The following is a 12,634-nucleotide window of genomic DNA, read 5'->3' as shown; positions in this document are numbered from 1 at the left end:
TATAATATAGTAATAAAAAATCAAATATTTAGTCACATTTCTGTTAATTTACATGAAGTATGAAAACCAATTTCAATTGATTTCTGAATTTTTTCATAATATCGTCTTTACAAGCAAATTTATTAAAAATGCTTTTTGTTTCTTTTAGAAAGGGAACTTTAATTACCTTTTAGACTCATATGAAATAATTTTTTCAAGTCTTACAAAATATTCTATTATAAATCTATAAAATTCAATAAACTTAATTATTTAATTTGTATATTTTTAATATTTTTGAACATCACTGCCACTGTAGTTTGAGCGCTTTATGTTAATGCACTTAAATTTAGTTCGCGGCGAAAGTGGGCGTGTGTGGGCGTGGTCAGGCACGGGTTGTTGCAGTTGCCGCCAATGCCGCCGCATTTTATTACATGCATAATTCCGCCAGGGGATCGTCGCTGGTCCGCCTCGGTCCACTCGCCCCTGTGTGGGAACTCCGGAACCACCGCCTCCACTTCTATATCTACTACTACGTCTACTATATTTCCATCTCCATCTGCGTCCCGCTGCTCGTCTCTTATTTATTCGTCTGCATCGTCTGGGCCATGAAAGCGCCAAACTAATGCCGTCGAAACTAATGGTCCAATTCGAGTGGCTCGTCGGCATCCTCATTTCGGCAGCGGACTGCCTTTGACTCCTGCTGCATTGTGCCCTGTACCATGTCCTTCTCTGTAATCCTGCCTTGCCTCGCCAGGATTGTAAAATTTTCCAGTTAATTTTAGCATCCTCCATGTTCTCATCGCGTCGCTTGCATTTGACAAATTAAAATTGCATGAGCGGAAATGCGGCTTAAAGTTGCGCCGGATGTGGCTGACTGACTTGGCTGAAACAAGAGTTGGCGGCTTCCTGTGGGAGCTGCCAAATAAATTACTTTTCCAGCTGCCCCTCCCCGCTGCATTTTTCCTCTTGAGTCCTTCACATTGCCAACAGGTGGCTTAAAGTTCAACTCAGAAGTCCATCATCACATTATTACATAGGCTTAAGGTTATACCTTTTTTTGTTGTTCTGAAGAAAACTTTAAGCTTAAAGAGATAAGGAAATACAAATTAATTCTATTGAATACTGTCTTAAAATACTGTATGAAATATAAGTTTTAAACGTTTACACTATTTTAAAGTAATATGAACAAAACGTTTGGTTATTACAATTTGTAAATTACAAATATCGCCAAATAGTTTAAAACGACAATTAAACTGGCTCTAGATTTTACCAAGATTAATGAGAATAATTGGCACTCATTCCATTAACTCTTTAATGATGGCAAGAAAGGAAATACAATCTCGCAATAATTTCAACTAATATTTATTTATAGCCAAGCAAAGGGCTTATCTGGTTACAAAGATTTGGTTTCCCCAAATTAAACCAATATCTGCCCGGGTCCTTGCACCTTTATGCTTTATGCCTTGAACATTTTGGGTTTGGCTAATGTTAATGAACTGCGATGTTGCCTCCCAGGTGGACGCACGCTCCTCTTACCTGTTGATTTATGGCATCCTCCAGCCACTGCCGCTTAATTTGCGAGAGTTTATTAAATATGCCGGAGCAGGAGCTGCTCTACGTGAGTGCCGCGTTGCATCCTGCGAGTCCTGTGAGTCCTGCAGAGGATGCCATTAGTTGGGGAAGTGAAAATTCCTGCTCTGCCCGATCCCGATCCCCGGAGGATGCACTTTGTTGTGTTGCTGGCTTAGCTGAATGGCTCTATTTAAGGATGGCGCCCTCATCCAGCAACCGAAAAATATCCTGGACTATCCTGGCACCTCTGCAAATATTTCATTTCATTTGTGTCCGGGCAGTGACTTATGATGATGAATGTAAATGCTGCACCTTCAGGCAGTTTGGCCGTTTAGCTGCAGGATTTCACGCTTTAAAGTTGCAGCTCCTTTTGTGAATTTTCCGCTACGTGTTTGAGTCAATTGTCACGTCACAATCAAGGGAAATTTTCGTTCCCTTTTTCTGAGAATTGTGGCAACAATTGCATGACACCAAACCCCTCGCACTTTATCCTCGCTCCTTTTTACCCAGCATATCAAATTAGATAACTATTCCATTGAACTGCTGGTGCAACAAAAGCGAATGCGTTAATAACATTTAATGTGCCTGCCACGCCTCTCCCCTCGCTAATGACATTTGGCTAAGTTCATTTCGATTCCTTCAACACTTTTATGGCCGCCATTCAGAGTCCGGGGGCTGGCTAATTGAGTTTATAGTCGCTTCAATCGCTTTGGCATCCCGTCCGCTCTTGATCTTTCCCTTCAGGCAATGCTCACTGTGGTAAATGCTTAAATTTTTGAATTTAAAAATAAATTATGGAATAATTTTGAAGCATAGTTTATAAAATAATGACAGTTTCTTTTCATTAATATACGGTGAAGTTGACCAGTATCTGTTTAGATTAGACTGTTTCCATTTAAATTAAATCTTAAATCTCAACAAATGACAAATTAAAAAAAATAAAATATTAATCCATAATATAGAATATCCATATTTACATAAAGTTAAACAACTTTCAAAGTAAAGAAGTGTATAATGAATGGTTATTTTACTTACTTGTTCTTAGCATTACCATTTGAAAGATGCAGTTTAAAAATAAATTATATTTATGGATGCCATTCAATTTGACCTTTGATGCAGTGTGCACTGCATGTCCTTTTTATCGGGGGCCTTGCATTGCATACTTTTGTGCGCTTGGGTGGAAGCAAAGTTTTGCCGCCTTTGCAAGTTTTTCGCAAGTCTTGCAGAAAATTATACAAAAGGCGAAGGCAAAGCTTAAGTGTTTTGCGGAGGTGGGTGGCATGCAAATATGCATTTGATTACACGCTCCAAACAAAGGCAAAATGATAAAAGTTGCGCGCCAGCCGCCGCAGAGTGTGCAGCGACTTTTCGCCTTTTCCCCTTTCCCCCTCCTCCATCACAAAATTTCCCCACCCATTTTCATTTTCCCACCCAAAAGCTAAGTAAATTTGTGTGTTTATTTGGCAAAACCTCAGAGGAAACTTTACTTGCAACACCCACGAAATTCGCGGGCGGGAGGTAAAAGTAAAACGACAAAGAAACGAAAATGTCAATCGACCAAGTGGAAAATTTTCATTAAATTAAAAAAGCGCACAATTTTCCCACTACTGGAAAATTGTCGCAATAGAAAAAGGAAAACTAAAAAATGTAAAAGAAAAAGCAGCGAACCCAATGAATGTGCAAAGTTTTATGTTTTTGGCTGCCGGGCGGAGATTTTCCTTTTGCCAATTTTCCTCTTCGTTTTTTTTTTAGTTGCATTGAGGTTTTCTTGTGTGGGTGCTGATGATAGTCTTTCCCAATTTTCCCTTCACCTCAGCCTTCATTTTCCGAAAGGTTGTCAGACAAAACGAATAAATGTGCTAAGGCAAGCGAAAAAAAAGTAAGATAGACAGCGCAGAAATTGCATGCAAAATTCTTATCGATAAAGGAGTGATGAGGCTGAAACTGTGCAACAGTTTTTGGGCAGATGGTTTGGTGAGACCTAACTTAAAAATACTTATCCTCTATTATATCTTTATGATTTTAAAAGGGAATTGTTTAAACTTTTTATATTAATATATAAACAATATCAGTTAGTTTTCGTTTTTAAAAAACAAATGGAAAAAGAGTAGTATTCCCGGCTGATACTTTTATTAAATAAGTTTTTTATACAAAAAAGAAGCCGTTCTTGACCGCATTGTGTGGCCCATTCCCCAATTTTTTGCTGCCACTGCAAATCCCCCAACAAATCCTTCAACAATCAAAAACAAAATGTCAAGCCTTTGCCCCGGCTACTGTGAAAACCTTTCACAATGCCAGCCACAATTTGCTTAACAAAAAACCTTTTGACTTGGGCTTTTGGGCTCCATTCCGTCCTCCTTTCTTGGGTTTCTGGTCCCCGGGGCTCTGCTCAATCAATCAAAAGACGCTTGTGACTTTGGCCCCCTTTGATCCGCTGCTGCTAAATAAGTCGTGTAAACTGGCAAAATATTTGCGGTCCTTGGCGAGGGATTCCCTTTTCGTCAATGGCCTGGGCGGTCGCCATGATGGCTCTAATGAAGTGTTGAACGCTGTTCCTGGCCCTTTGCCATCGGCCAATGGGAACGTTGACAGGTCAGCATGTTGAAATTATGCCAAAGTCTTCGTTTGTTTCCATCAATATCAATTTCGGGTTTTTTTTAATTTGCTGGTGTTCTGGTATTTGTGTTTCTGTAGGTTGGAAATGGCTGAAAAGGACGAATTTTTGACCACAAAGAGAATTTATTTATATACGTGTTTATTTATATTTGGAATTGGATTTGAAACCTTTTTAGTCTTTCTTATTTATTGCAATATTAGAGTCGCATCACTAATTTTCATATTTAAAATGTATTTTTTTGCCTTGTAATTTGCCCTTATTATTGTGTCAATATTTGTCCACATAATTTTCCGCGTACCATGGAAAAGTCGAGCTCTATTTTTGTTTTGACTTTTAAGGTGGATATCTTTGACAGATTGATGGGGACTTGCCCACCTTTCCGCCCCTCGTTGATTTCTGGCCTGTCGCTCGACACGAGAATGATTTTAAATTTGTTGTTTCTGGCGCTGGTCTTTTGGCGCGCTCCGTCATTGTCAATTATTTATGGCGGGGGCGGATCAGGGAAACCGCCTCGGGTTTTGGTCTTCTAGAATCCCGCTCCTCCGCTCATGGAGTCCTCCCTTCAGGCCCCCCTTCCTTTATAAGAATTGCGTGTCAGCTACACTGTGTGCCTTCCTTTTTTCCGCGTCATTTTCTGAAATTGGCATTTAGTTGGCGACGAACGGGATTTACACAAAACTCACCCGCAAATGCACACACAGACAAACACTCAGAAATTCTAACGTACACAGAAAAAAAATGTATTAATGGAATTCTAAACCTATTTCTATATTTTGAAATGAAACTCTGATTTCCCCAAGAATCATTCTCATTTAAATGTGCTTAAAAACTAGGTAATACTTATATAACGAATTGTGTGACAGGAAAAATGTATATGAATCAATTCTTTTCACTATTCTTAAAATTAAATGAATGATGAATAAAATGAAAGCTTTATACTTTAGTTATAATATTTTTATAACGAAAAATTGCAAGATTTCGGAAAGATTTTGTGGAGTGTAGCTGCATATCTGTTAAACTTGTCTGCCTTGCGATGGTTTTAGTTATACAATGGGTGCATTCACCTACGCGATGTCCCGCTGTGAAATAGCCCCATTCCTCTCCCCCAGACCCATTCTCCCTCTCTTTCTCTTTCCCCCCTTTTCCCGCCTGTCGCTCAGCATTTGGTTTTTTCTCCAGGCTACCGCACTTCCTTTACATGTGTGTGTTCTCTTTCTATTTCCCACTCTCCGTCTCTTTCTCTTTCCATGTCTGTGGGAAAAGTGTTGCCAATATCTGTTACTGCATCGCTGCGTTTGTCTGTCTGTCCGCCTCTCTTTGCCGCCCACTTGCCGTCCCTTTTTCTTTCTCCATCTCACATTTCGTTTATTAAATGACAGCACGATATCTGCAAATGAAATTTTCCTTCAACGCATTTAGCCTCTGCCGACGTCGCCGCTGCAATTGCTGAAATTGACAGTCAGACAGATAGATTGACATTTAAGCAACACTCTGCTGTTCTGTCTCTTTCGATTTGGATCGCCCTGTCCCTTTCTCGGTCGCATTTGGATGCATCATAAAATTTTGTATGTTGCCCGCGAGTTTTTTATGGCCCGCAGCACTTTACCTCAAGAGTGTTGCATATTTTTCGGCTTCCTGACTTTGCACTTTGCACTTTTATTTGTTATTATCACCACTACGGATATTAATATGATTTTAAAAGCACATTAATATAAAATCTTAAGCTGAAGTAATAACATATTTATATGTAAAATAATAACGTTATAATAGACCATTTAACTTTGTGCCATATATTTGTAAAAATAGTTTTCTTAGTTTAGTTAAGTTTAGTCATATTCTTTGTTATATTATACTTTCAAACTAACTGAATTCCTAACACGGTTCATTGACAATAAGCCGCATGAAAGGATTTGGGATCCTTCAATATTGATTGGTTGCCTGACCAGTGGCGAAAGTAATTCCATTATGAATGAAAGCCCTTTCTTTCCCTAAATTATTAATAAAGCCAAACAAAATTAAGTAGAGAAGAGAATTGGCATGAGAATGGGGAAAAAAGGAAGGCATTTACAACCAGCATTTATTATTAGCCAGAAAAAAGAACGGAACAGGGAGTGCCAGAGAAAGAAAAAAACTTGCCCCAAATCTCTGTAGAAATCTTTAGCAAGTCCAATTAGACGTTTGGCAAATGGACACAACAGCAGCGAGTCCGGAAAAGTCCAGTCAAACTAATTGTTCAACATGAAGCGGCAAAAAAAAAGAAACGGAAAATATTGCAGCCAAAGTTTTGCGAATTTGTTGTTTGTGCAACAATTGTTGCAAGTCAGTTGGCGCCGCTAATGAAAAACGACAGGAGTCGAGAAGGGAAAATAGTTTAAGGGGCGTGCCAAAGAAACCGCCATTAAATTTTGCTTAATAAAGTTGCAGCTGCTCCTCGACAAGAAAGTCGAGAAAAAATTACCAACCATCAGCACTTAATTGTTTGAACAAGCTGAAGAGTGTAGGGGTTTTTACGCTAACTCCTTCTACATATATTACTGGATCGCAAATTCAGAACACCTGGAGGCAGTTCCCAATCCTAGTTTCTCCCTCTTGATGTCTTGATGATGTCTTTCCTTCCGCTCAAATTGAGTTAATTAAATGAATGCGGGAGGCGGAGAGATGTGTTTTTTCCCAGTGAATGGAATTAATGAGCATAATGGCGGGGGATTGTGGGGCAAGGGGAGAAAGTTTTCAATTACCCAGCATCTATTTTTGTTAAATTCTAATTAATGCAAAACAAAGAAATCGCAAAGGAGAGGTGCTGAAAATCTCAAAGCCCCGCTGCACTTTAGTTTTCTTCTGCTTCGTCAGCTTTTAAGTCATTTAAATTTTCCGCACGCATAAATAAATATTGACTTGTGTCAAAGTCTGAGGCTGTGCGGCAAATAAATATGCAAATTGTTTGACTTTTGTTTTCAATTAACTTTTTATACCCTTGCAGAGGGTATTATAATTTTGGTCAGAAGTTTGTAACGCAGTGAAGGAGACGTTTCCGACCCCATAAAGTATATATATTCTTGATCAGGATCAATAGGGGAGTCGATATAGCCATGTCCGTCTGTCCGTCTGTCCGTCTGTCCGTCTGTCCGTCTGTTTCAATACCGTTTGCGAGCTCAGTTTAAAAGCTAGCGATCTGAAACTTTCACAATCGTCCTAAAACATGTGTACGCAGATCAAGTTTGAAAATCGCCCCGATCGGACGTCTATATCCTATAGCTCCCATAGGAACAATTGGATATATCTTGCAAGAATTTATGATATTTCGCGCAGTGTAAAAGCTATTGACATTAATCTTTACAAATCGTATTTTTTATGCATACCTTGATCAGGGTAAAAGCGCGTGGCGATCGGACGTCTATATCCTATAGCTCCCATAGGAACAACAGGGTAAAATCGGTTAAAATTTAATGATTTTTAGGATATTTCGCGCAGTGTAAAAGCTATTGACATAAATCTTTCCAAATCTTATTTTTTTATGCGTACCTTGATCAGGGTAAAAGCGCGTGACGATCGGACGTCTATATCCTATAGCTCCCATAGGAACAATAGGGTAAAATCGGTCCAAATTTGATGTTTTTCAGAATATTTCGCGATGTGTAAAAGCTATTGCTGTACATTTTTTCAAATCGTATTTTTTTATGCATTCCTTCATCAAGGTAAAAGCGCGTGCTGATCGGACGTCTATATCCTATAGCTCCCATAGGAACAATACGGTGAAATCGGTCAAAATTTCATATTTTTTAGAATATTTCGCGCAGTGTATAAGCTATTGACATACATTTTTCAAAGTCTTATTTATTTACGCATATCTGGATTAGGGTAAAAGCGCTTGCCGATCGGACGTCTATTTCTTATAGCTTCCGTAGGAAAAATAGTTAAAGGCTGCGAAAGTATCCCTTTTTTTCTATTTTTATATGACATTTTTGCAGTATAAAAGCAATTGACATTAAACGATGCAAATCTAGTTTATTTATGTATACCTTATTCCTTTCGCTACTTTTTCAGTTTTAGCAATTTCGGCAAAGTCTGCAAGGGTATTAAAACTTCGGCTTGCCGAAGTTAGCTTCCGTCCTCGTTTTTTCTCAACTTCCGTTGTTTCCTTCTCCGCTTTTCTTTGCTTTTTGTTTTTTTACGCCGTTTTTCACCGGCAATTGTTTACACACAGAGAAAATAACGGATTTTACTTGATTGTAAATGATAATTTGCAATTCAATTGTAAACTTTATTTTCAATACTTATTTACCACTTCTTTTGCATATTGAATAATATTATTTTCCAATAATGGTTGAACAGCGTTATTTAACAATGATAATATTGAATAAATATTTCTTCCTGTGCAGCATATTTCACTGCTGTTTTTCTTGAGTTGAACATAAAACTGTATTTCAGGACGGCAAATTAAGCAAATTTGTTACATTTTGTGGCTCGTCCTTTTCCACATAACCCGTGTGGTTTATATTCCCGCTGACATTTTGAGTAGTTTTTAATGGTCTCCATCGAACCCGACAAACTTGTCGACTTTCCTCGCTGCGGGCGGTCGAGGAAAACCGGAGAATGTCCTTCCTTTTGGCCAGCTGCCGCACACATGGGGATCCTTGAAATATTCGCCCCTTCAACCACAAAACTTGGCCTATACATTTTCCGCCCTCGAGTAAAACTTGTCCTGCTCATGGAAAAAGTAGAGAGGGGATAAGAGGTCCTGAAACATTCATTAACCCATTTATGGGCACTGCAGGCAACGCAAACTTATAATGGCCAGCTTTAAGTCTCTATTTCTTGGCAGTAAGTTTGCATTATGCCTGAAACCCTTTCAAGTCATTGGCCACTAACTGGGATTTGCAGTCCCTGCTCCTTGTTCCCCGCGTCCTGTGTAATGTCCTTTCTTGGCTGCCAAAGAAAAGGTGGTAAAATGCAATTTTCCACACGACTGGCGGGTTATGAAGACACTGGAAATGTACACATCCACCCCAGCTACTTTTCAATAAGCCGGAGTAAAAAAGAAATAGAGAGCGAAATTTGCATAAATTCCTCAGCACATATTGACTTTAAGCCCGCTTGCCTGGTGGATCGGGGATTATGTCACGGCTTAATTCAATTAGGACAGATTACGCATACGCCACGTGGCTGCCCTAAGCGAAGGCCAAAAGGTCAATGCTACGTCTAAATTTAAGACGCTCCAAGTCAACTACCTTTGGGCTACGAAGAACGGTCGAAACAATCCGCAAACAAATCCTTGATTTATACGCACATCCTTGGGCAGCCAAAGCCAAACATTTATTTCCTTATCCACTTGTGCCAATGTGATTTCGACCCGCACTCTTTATTCCTTGCTCTCAACTGTGGACTCTGGTCAGCAATCAGGATGAGCAAACGAATGGGGTACAGTGAACTCTGACTCGGGGCGAGCGAATCACCCAGAAAAATAAAGGATTTATTTTAAAGAAGTTAACATTTTTATCATATTGTCCATTAATTTTTTGAGGACTTTCAGCTTAGTAAGTAAGTTAAATCCGGTATTTTTATTAGCAACAATGTAGTTATACTCATTTTAAACATTTTAATAATATATTTTAGCTGTGTAATCCTATGAGTAAACCACCAAACTGACCAGCCGAAGGATTCACCTTATTAAGGACCTGCTGCACCTGTTCCTCTCGCAACTCTCAGTTCGTGTGCTGCGTTGATGATGATTTACTGTTGTGTTGCTGCCAGGATTTACCCGTGTACTCGAGCGTGTCCTAGCATGCATTGTGTGTGCGCATCCTACATCCTGTGCATCCTGCATCCTTCGAATCACCAGCATCCAGCATCCTGGTTATTCCGTGCTCATCCCGCTTGATACATAACCTTGAATGCGGTTTTGATGTTTGTCTTGCATTCGACTCGAATAGAGTCTGGTTTTATCCCTTTTACCAACTTCTCTGTTTGATTATTTGTACAAATGGCCAGTTTCCTTCCTTACCTCCCTCCCTTCCTCCTTCCTGTTGGCCTTACCCATATCCTGGCAATTCCACTGCCATGGCCATGGCCATTGCCATGCGAAAAGCGGATTGCATTCGTGTTCATAAATTGTGGAAGCAGCAATGGCTCCAAATGGCAGCCAAGGAATGCTGCTAAAAAATTGCTGATAAATGATCTTTGCTGCCGCGCGTAGATATTTTAATATTTTCCGTCTCAAGCTCAAGCTCAAAATGCCGGCAAAAGTCCGGGAAAAGTCCTTGGCTGAGGGCAAATCAAGTTCACCGCTGCAGCTGCCGCAACTGCAGTTGCTTTTCCTGCTGTTACTGCTGCTGCTGCTGCTTTTCTGTCTGCTCACTTTACTAATTCCACATAAACACTGCCAAATGGCAATCGTCTGAGCTCTGGGGCGGTGTTGTTTGTCTTAGCTATTTTCTGGTTAGATTTAGGTTTATTAAAGGACTAAAACTAGCAAGTATTCAAATTCCTAATACTATAGCTACTCAACAAAAATGTTTAGCATTAAAGAAATTTATTATCACTAAATGTTGAAAGATTTTCGAAGCCTTTTACTATCTTATAAAGTATTAAATAAAGTAATCTTTTTCTCTATTTAATTATTTCTATACTATTTTAAGAATTCCAGTAAAATATCTCTTTACATAAATATAAAATAAAATAAATATTTATTAGGAATAGTGAGAAAGCTTCATTTTGAGTTCATTAAAAAATGTATTTTCTTCTTAGCACCTCTAAAGGAACAGGATGTGATTGTCACTTCTCTGTAGCATATTTCCTAGGGGCATTTTCGTTTTCCTCAACCCATGGATTTAACTTGACTAGCTTCCTCATATGTCCTGCTCGCATCAATCTCACTGAGCTGTCAGCAGAATTTGAGAGCTTCAAGGCGGCAATGTCTCGGCCTTCCTAGATCTTGTCTTATTAATGACCCCGCATAATTACCCAACCCGATTTCCCACGACGACTAAGCCAGTTCTGCGAAGAAAAGGAAAAACTAATTTTCTGCTGCTGATTTCGAATTAACTGAATGAATAAATGGAAGAACGAATCAGAGTGAGACGAAGGACGTTTTGTTTGAGGTTTAGCCTGGGCTACAGTGGGTTTCATTAAGAAATTAGTCTTGATTTTGTTTCCATAATTTTAGAAAGTATTGATAAGTATGGTCATATTTATTCGGTATCCCTACATATATACAACCCACTGTAATTACAATTTGTGGCTTAATTGTAACGAAAGTCGATCGGAACTTACAAACTTTATTAATTCATTTAACTTTTGTTGTTTTTACACCCTTGCAGAGGGTATTATACTTTCAGTAAACAATTTTCGACCCTAGAAAGTATATTTATCCTTGATCAGCTCCACCAATCGTGTCGAGTTTCTGATGACTTGTAAAAAGGTGATCCAAAATTTAGCTTACTGAGCTCATATCTTTATCAAATTTAAGCCGATTTAAAAGTTACACCTTTTATTGCTGTAAGAGCTGCAAGGGTATATAAACTTCGGCTTGCCAAAGTTTGTTATATGGTAATTTATTTTTATTGCTGCGACTTAAACAGGATATGACCCTGTTTCGAGCACCTGTGACCTACACACTCCAGCTAATCCTAAAAGCTGGACCTAGACTGAAAGCATCCATGAATTTCAATTGCTTTTCCCAAAATTCCCATGAATTTTCATCATTTATTTAATGTTTTTGTCGCATTCAGTGGCGTACATAAAAATTTGATTGAAATGATTTCGGGCCAAGACGCTGTCACAAAAACACAGATAAAAGCTTTACCTACGCGTGTGTGTGTGGTCGGTTCTTTTATATTTATTTTATTCCTGTTTTTCCAGGTTTGGGAGTCGCTTTTAATTAAAATCGAGTTTATGGGACGTCCTCGTTGAGCCAAATTACTTGGCAACGTTTTTTGGCCCAGCTGTCTCTTTTCTTCGCACAGGCAAAGGCTCAATCAAATGCCTAAGACCCTCCTGCCCAATCCACTTATTTCGCCCTACGTTTTCCACGCAGCGAGTTGCTATTATTTAATTTTTATGCCCCAGCGCTTTTGGCGCCGTAATTTGAGACTTGACAATTTGCCAACCAGCAGAAAAAACACTGGTGGGAAATACGTCTCCATTTGGTATACATTTCTTGATTATAGTATTATTATTTTTCTGCTAAAATATGGGTGTAATTTTAGTTGAAAATAATCCATTTAAAAATTGTGAGATTTTAATTTTTGCAAAAGAGTTATTTTGCTTTCAAATGAAATGAAAGCAATGTTGTAACGTAAAAACTTTATTCAATTTAAAACCAAAATTATTTCGAACCCCAAAATTAATAACAAAATGTAGCATAGCTTCATTTAACTGTATTTTAAAATTCTAATACTTAAACAAAAATTTGTTTCCGTGTAGAACAACTACCACCCTTACTGGTAACCATGGCAATACTTCCTGGCT

General features: G+C 38.7%; 1 protein-coding gene across 2 annotated transcripts in view; it reads left to right on the top strand.

Moving 5' to 3' along the window:
- LOC108045392 (protein similar) overlaps nt 1-12,634 on the top strand; it is a 73,704-nt gene that overhangs the window by 19,120 nt on the left and 41,950 nt on the right. The window lies entirely within an intron of this gene.

This window comes from Drosophila rhopaloa, unplaced genomic scaffold, assembly GCF_018152115.1.
Source record: "Drosophila rhopaloa isolate 14029-0021.01 unplaced genomic scaffold, ASM1815211v1 contig_167, whole genome shotgun sequence".
NCBI classification, from domain to species: domain Eukaryota; kingdom Metazoa; phylum Arthropoda; class Insecta; order Diptera; family Drosophilidae; genus Drosophila; species Drosophila rhopaloa.
The sequence above is the reverse complement of the archived record's forward strand: the minus strand, read 5'-3'. Positions and strand labels throughout refer to the sequence as shown.